Below are 6,970 nucleotides of genomic sequence, written 5' to 3' on the forward strand. Positions count from 1 at the left end.
GCATAATCATGGATTGACGTTACAAAGGATGCGAAGACGGGAGGGGACCAAAAAACATGATTGTTTTTGGATGTGCGTTAGAGCTAAGATTCCACGATGGAATGAACCTACAACCATATTGTACTAAACATCAAGTGTACTCAAAATGGGGAAAGATGAACAAAGACGTCATGTTGTTAAACGATTTATATAACAACATGAAACGACAATGGAAAAACGGCGAAAGCGACGATGTGATCTTGGAGAAAGCTTTTAACATTTATCATAAGGAGCAAAAGAAGACTTTCAAATTTTTTGAAGTTTGCAATCTACTCAAAGGCAACAAATAATGGCAAAATCAAAAAACTGTCACACCCCGAAACCAGGATGGCGGAAACGTTCCGAGGTGGAGGACGTCATGTTTAGTATCACAACCATTGTACAATAGCAATCGTAGTAACACAACCATTACAATGAATATATATGAAAAGTGTTTACATCAGTCTGAAACTTGTTTTAATTACAACAAAAGTATGTAGAATATAAAAACATGACTCTTATTGCTCCAGTTCCTCTAAATCCAAGAAGTACCTGTCTACCGATTTCTTGAGAATACGAGCAGTTTAAAAGAATATCAACAAAAGCTGGTGAGTTCATAAGCATTTAGTTTTAATGGAGAAATGTTCTTTGATTCTTTTAAAAAGAGTTCCTCAAGAAAATCCCATATTTTCTTATGACAAGTAGTGTTGAGAGAGTATCTATTAGTAGAAAATAAACCGTCAGTTTTAGAAATACCGGCGTTATCCTGGAAAAATCCCATATTTTCCCTAAAAACAGGTTAACCGTCCTAGAGGTAGAGATGCTAGTTTAGAAGTCCCTGATTACTATTAGTGTATTTATGAAAGTAGTTTTATTACTCAAAATAAACAAATAGGAGTAGAGTTCGTAAACCAAAGTTAGTTTATACTTATTTGCGAGTCGTATAACCATACTTGATATGACTGAGAGACCTTTATAACATTCTTCAGGCGTTAAGCTAAATGACATTTGTTCACCCCAGGCATGCCTGCCTAACTGTAGCTAGCAGTTCAGGTGTGGGATTGTCAGTCCCGAATAGATCTATTCACAATCTCATGCTCTCCCTCCAGGAGACTCTGGTTATACTAAAAGGATTTATCCCTGTACACCTAAGGGTACAATATTGAAGTAGCGCCTCACAATTCGATATAATCTAGTTCACTAGCGGGAAACAGTATAAAACAATAATTATCCTTGAATAATTGTACTTTATACTCCTAAGAAAATATATAACATAAACTAAATCTGTCATAGTTTACATATTCATTTATGAAGTCTGATTTGGTAGAGACTGCCTAGAGTGTTATCCCAAACTATACCCATTATAGTTTATTAGAGTTGATATAGAAAATGCTTTGTAAAAACCTTTCTGAAAGCGATGAAGTTAGATTTCCAAATTAAGAGTTTCCCTTATGCTCTACATATTACAAAAAAGGATAAAATATCTGAATTTGTTATTAGATATGGAAATCATTAGCTGCATTAATAAGTTTAAAACTTAATAAAATACTTTGAGTTAGCTTGTATTCCCCCCCCCTGAAAACATTAAAAACACGGAAAAATGTAGGGGTATGAACTCACCTTGAGCGGGTGGTTTGTTTAAAGGATCGATACGGAAAGCTGGATGCTCAAGTGAAACCCTGAACACAATTTGATCCTAAACAACACATAGTGACACATAAATGAGTCAAATGAGGGTATCTCACTACTAGATGTGATGGAGAACAACTCTAGGGACTTGGAACTACTTGCATTAAGTGTTAGGACCTTGTAGGATTGCATGAGGGGACTGTATGGCCACCTTAAAGGTGTGTGCGGCCCAATGGGTGTGCGGCCGCACACTCATGATGAGTGATGCCTTTGTGGTGTTTTCAAGGTCCATACTTGCATCCATGATGTGTTCTAGGTCTATACTCGATCGTAGTGCAAGTTAAGGGTCCTAGAAGTGGGTTTGCGGCCCTAGGATAAGTGTGTGGTCGCACACAGGAGTGTGCTGCCGCACATTAGGAGTGTGCAGCCGTACACATGTGTGTGCGGTCGTACACTCCACAAGATGATGTCCAAATTGTCCATTTCAAGGTGCAACCAGGCTATGGTCATGTTTATCTCGAGCATGGAAGTCAAACTCTCACTTTCAAGGATGTTTTAGGAGTGTGCAGTCACCCTAAAGGGGTGTGCGGCCGCACTCACTTCTAAACACGAAGAACATGACGAATATTGCACACTTATGGCTTAAATAGAGTGGTCTTTCATGGATATCTAGTTAGGGGATGAGTTACTAATGTTCTTGAAGCTTTGGAAGGTTCACAGTTGAAAAAACTTGAGAGAATGGTGTAGTGTGCGGCCAAGGAGTGAAAGGAATGAAAGGAAAGGGGTCTACCCTTTATATAGGGGAGAGAGTGCTGCCAAAGTGAGTGCGCGGCGAAGAGGTGAGTGTGCGGCCGCACACCCATGTGTACGGCCGTACACTCCCCTTAAGGGTGTGTATGGCCCAATTTTCTCACTCTAAGGCTTGCTGACTCATTCCTAAACTCAACCTTTGTCATTCTTAAGCTTAGAACACTTAAATAAACTCTTAAACAACTCTCAAGTTAACAGAACAAGTTTAACATTGATTGAATTGACTAGGTGTACAAGATGAAAGTTTCGGGTTGTCACCAAAACAAGCGACGAACACATCGATAGTGGATCAAAACGGTCAAGAACTTCTGAATCCGAACACACGTTATCGGATGCTCGTGTTGGTTTCGACCTCAACGAGGGTGAGTACGTTCAAGTGTCACCACCCCCCGACCAATAGGACAAAACAAAAAACAAAGGCAAGGACAAGGACAAAGCGTCAGAAAATTTGGCGTACTAAAAGGCATAGAAATTTTGAGAATCGTGTGTACACTTTCAGATTAAAGTATTTGGGTGATACTTCCAACATTTAATCGGATAAGACTCAAAAGAGTTTCAAGAACATAGAATATGAAGTTATGGTTTTCGTGATTATTGTTGTACCAAGAAAAATGATGACCAAAATGATTAAGTACTTCATTTGTGTGAAAACTGTCAAGGCAGTTTTCTTTGTCTAAAAACTACTCCAATTGTCAAAACCAGATTATAATAGTCATAAACTGTCACTAAAACCAGCCAAGGGTTCTGCCTCTTTGACCACGCTCCCAGGGGCGTTGCCCCCGGGCCCCCGTTCGTTTAGGGGTTTCGCTCCTAAATGACAGTCTACTTTGAATCTTGAATGAACTTAAACAAGTATGCACTCTGCACTTTCCTTACTTGTTTAATATTCATCAAGATTGATTTTTGGTCAACAAGTCAATCCGTTACACTTAAATACGCATTGATGATACAAAATCACCAACAGCCACAAAGACCAAAAATGCACTATTTTAAATACGAAGGGCTAAAAGGAAATATACCCAACTCAAGTGTTATAGGTGTTGAGGCCGAGTCGTAGGCTGCCTTACCAGACCTTCTACAAAGTTTCACCTTTTCTGCTCAACTTGGCATGATAGGGTGGTCCTTAGGTTATTCGGATGAGCTTTTGGTGTCTCATGTCAGAGGTTGCTTAAACGCACATGTTTTGTACTCTAATGTAGGCTTGACTAGATGGAACAATTTTTTTCCTATCAAGTTAATTATTTTGGCTTGAAGAAATGAGTTTTAGTGTATTCTCACAAGGGTAAACTTGTCGAACCGGGTTATTGATTTGGATTATGTGTTTTGCCCGACTTGCTTGACAAAAATTGAATCAATAGATTTTGTCTTCTCGGCCTGTCTTGGTGTTTTTCGTATTTGGCAGCTGAATGCGGTGGTTTGTGGATGTTTTGGTGGAGTTGAATGTCGATGCTATTATATGTTGGTTGGATCAAGTGTGATAATATGTTGTACAACGAAATCACTTTGATGCAATTGTGGTCATGACTCTTTGGGTGTTATGGAATTTCGGTAATGCTCAAGTCTTTGGAATGACAAAGCCCAAAAAGGCTTCCGTTTGCGAAGAAATAATTGTTAGATTTTTATTTTGGATTTGTAATAGGAGGAAAATTTGTAAGATGAAGTGGGTTGTTTGGATCGAATACTCTTATGTGGCTTGTACTTTGTAACATCTCTAGCTCCTTGCTAGTTTTTAATGTGGTTTGTTGTTAAATAAACATATACAATATCGCCTTAATATTATTGAAACGAAAATATTTGAAGGTGTCTTGTTGGTTTAATACAGATAAAAAGCTTTGGCTAACATGTAAGTCTTGATTCTTTGTCCTAATTGTGGTTTGGCTAGAAAAAAAAAATTGGCCACGTTCTTATTTTTTGTCTGATTTGTGGTTTGGTTACAGAAGGAATTGAAGACCTCGATTCTTTATTTGATTTGTGGTTTGGTTACAGAAGAAATTGGTCACATTCTTATTTATTGTGAGGTAACTTCGACTTTGTGGGAGTATATGTGAATTACACCTAGTATGTCTTGTTCGAGTGTGAATGAGGTTATCGAATGGATGGATGTGGTCCATCTTTCGGGTTCTAGACGATCGATTTTGAAAGCCATCATTATAAAGATTTGGTGATTGATTTGGAAGTATAGAAATGGTATTGTTTTTTTGGGAAACTTAATTCAATTGGGAAAGGATTCTTTAATAGATACCGTTGTTAATTATTCTTTTATGTGGTATGTGAATAAGAATTGAAAAATGAACATCAAGTGATAATATTTGTTAAAAATAAGAAACATGCTTATGTCTATTCCTTTGTAATCTTTTAGTTTTTTGTTTGTTTTTTACTAACTTTTTGATACAAATCTTTAAGTTGTTAAAATAAACATGTAAGTCTTGATGTAATAATTTTAGGGATCACATTTACAAGTAGAAAATAAAAGTTTCTTTAACTCATTGTCATAACATTTCACATGAAATTTGTGTATAACTTAAAACAAGAACACCAACTATCAAACTTAAGAAAAAATTGTTTACAAACTGCTATGAATGTTCTCTTATGGGGAAGTATGAAAAGTTAGCTCTTAACCTAAAATTGGTGGTGGATACTAGATACCATATTATCATATGTTGTCCATGTCGTGATAATTAGTGTCGACATGCCCATAAACTAATTAGAGGACCTGTTTCTTGCCTACATATCAACAATTGGAGCATGTCATGTCAGATCAAAAGTATATGTATTACGTGTTTTCTTTTATATTAGTATATGTAATAAAACTCTTTAACATATGGTTTATTTACAATAGTTACATATTACTTATAGTTATCAACTAATTTTTTTAAAGTCAAATCTAAGGCTACAGTCTAAATTATTGGTAATTGTTATTAGTTGACAATTTTTTTATAAGGATATTCGCCTTAATGTTTGTTAAAAAATATTATTAATAACCACTTATTTTGAAAAAAAATCTATAAATGACCATTTACTTAGTAATTTAGTTTTTTCAGACAAGTTAAGAAAATTTTAAATCATTTTTATGGTCCCCTTATTGAAAATTTTAAAATATGTGATTGAGGAGTATCAATTTCGAAATCATATGTTAGGTAGAGGTTCGAAAATGAAAACTAAGTTTGAAAAAAAGGAAGAAGATGGTCAAGAAAATGAACATGAAGAATGAGGTTGTGTTGTTTTGCAAGTTTTGTTAATATATGTGGCATATTACCCAAATCCTGATAACATATCGTTCAAAAATATTCATAAAAAATTATTCGTTGTCCGAAATCTTCAAAATAACTAGTTCAAAAATATTAGTAAATTTTATTCAAAACTATTTTTCTATTGTTTACGTTGGTTGTGACGTATTGTAGGCAGGGCCGGTCCAAACGTATATGGGGCCCTGGGCGAAAAGGAAAAAAGGGCCCCTTAAAGGACAAATATAATAAAGATTCAAAAAAATATCATTTATTTTTCACTATAAATGCGTACAATTAGCAATAACAAGCAAGCCAAATTATTTATCTTTTGAGCTAATTTGAGTTTGAACCAACTTTAGACCCAAAAAATCATTTAGGTATTAATTTTTTTTGTATATATACACTACATATCCCAAAAAATTTGGGCCCCCTGGAGACGTGGGCCCTGGGCGATCGCCCGGGTTGCCCACCGTCTGGACCGGCCCTGATTGTAGGTTCATGTGCATGAGTTTCTATCAAACCAAGGATAATGGAAGGATAAATAAGGTTGAGACTACTACTAAGCAAATATGGACAAACAATTGAGATTCCTCATGATTCAATTTTATTTTTATACCTTGTTAAAGATCCATAAATATGTAGAGTTAACTAGAAAATTTTAAAATGTGTGTAAGAGAATAATCTTTTATGTGGTTGTATTTAGATTTTATGTTGAAGAACTTATGTGGTAAGTGTTTGTAGAAAATGGTAAATGATTATACTAGTTGATTAATAGAAATGTACATGATGTTACGTGGCTTCTTATGTTGTCAATGGGGGGATATACGATGGACCTCTTTTATGATCTTCATAAGTCGTTATGCTTGCAAAATGAGAGGGATCTTGGTCAAGAGTATTACTACTGGGGAAGCCCCATAATACTCTTCAATGCTAAAGTAAGAACTTGGTGTCATGATGCCAATAAGCTAGAAATGTATTGTGATATCTATTTTTTTGCGTACCTTCTTGTTGAATATATAGGGAGATGTATTTATATTTTGGGAAAACGAATTATAAGTCCAACGAAGTTTTCAAATCGATTAAAAAACCTCAATTATGTTTTGTTTGTTCAAAAAAAATCTAACGAACTTAACCTTTTGTCTAAAAAGCCCAACTAACTTACATTTCTCATTTAGGGTCAACCGGCTAATGAAAGTCAACGAATAAAATGGCTTATGACGTGTAATTAAATATCGGAAAATGACTTTTAAGACCAACGAAGTTTCAAAACGGTTAAAAAAACCCCA

This window comes from Lactuca serriola, chromosome 2, assembly GCF_051521515.1.
Source record: "Lactuca serriola cultivar US96UC23 chromosome 2, Lser_US96UC23_V15, whole genome shotgun sequence".
Lineage (NCBI taxonomy): Eukaryota > Viridiplantae > Streptophyta > Magnoliopsida > Asterales > Asteraceae > Lactuca > Lactuca serriola.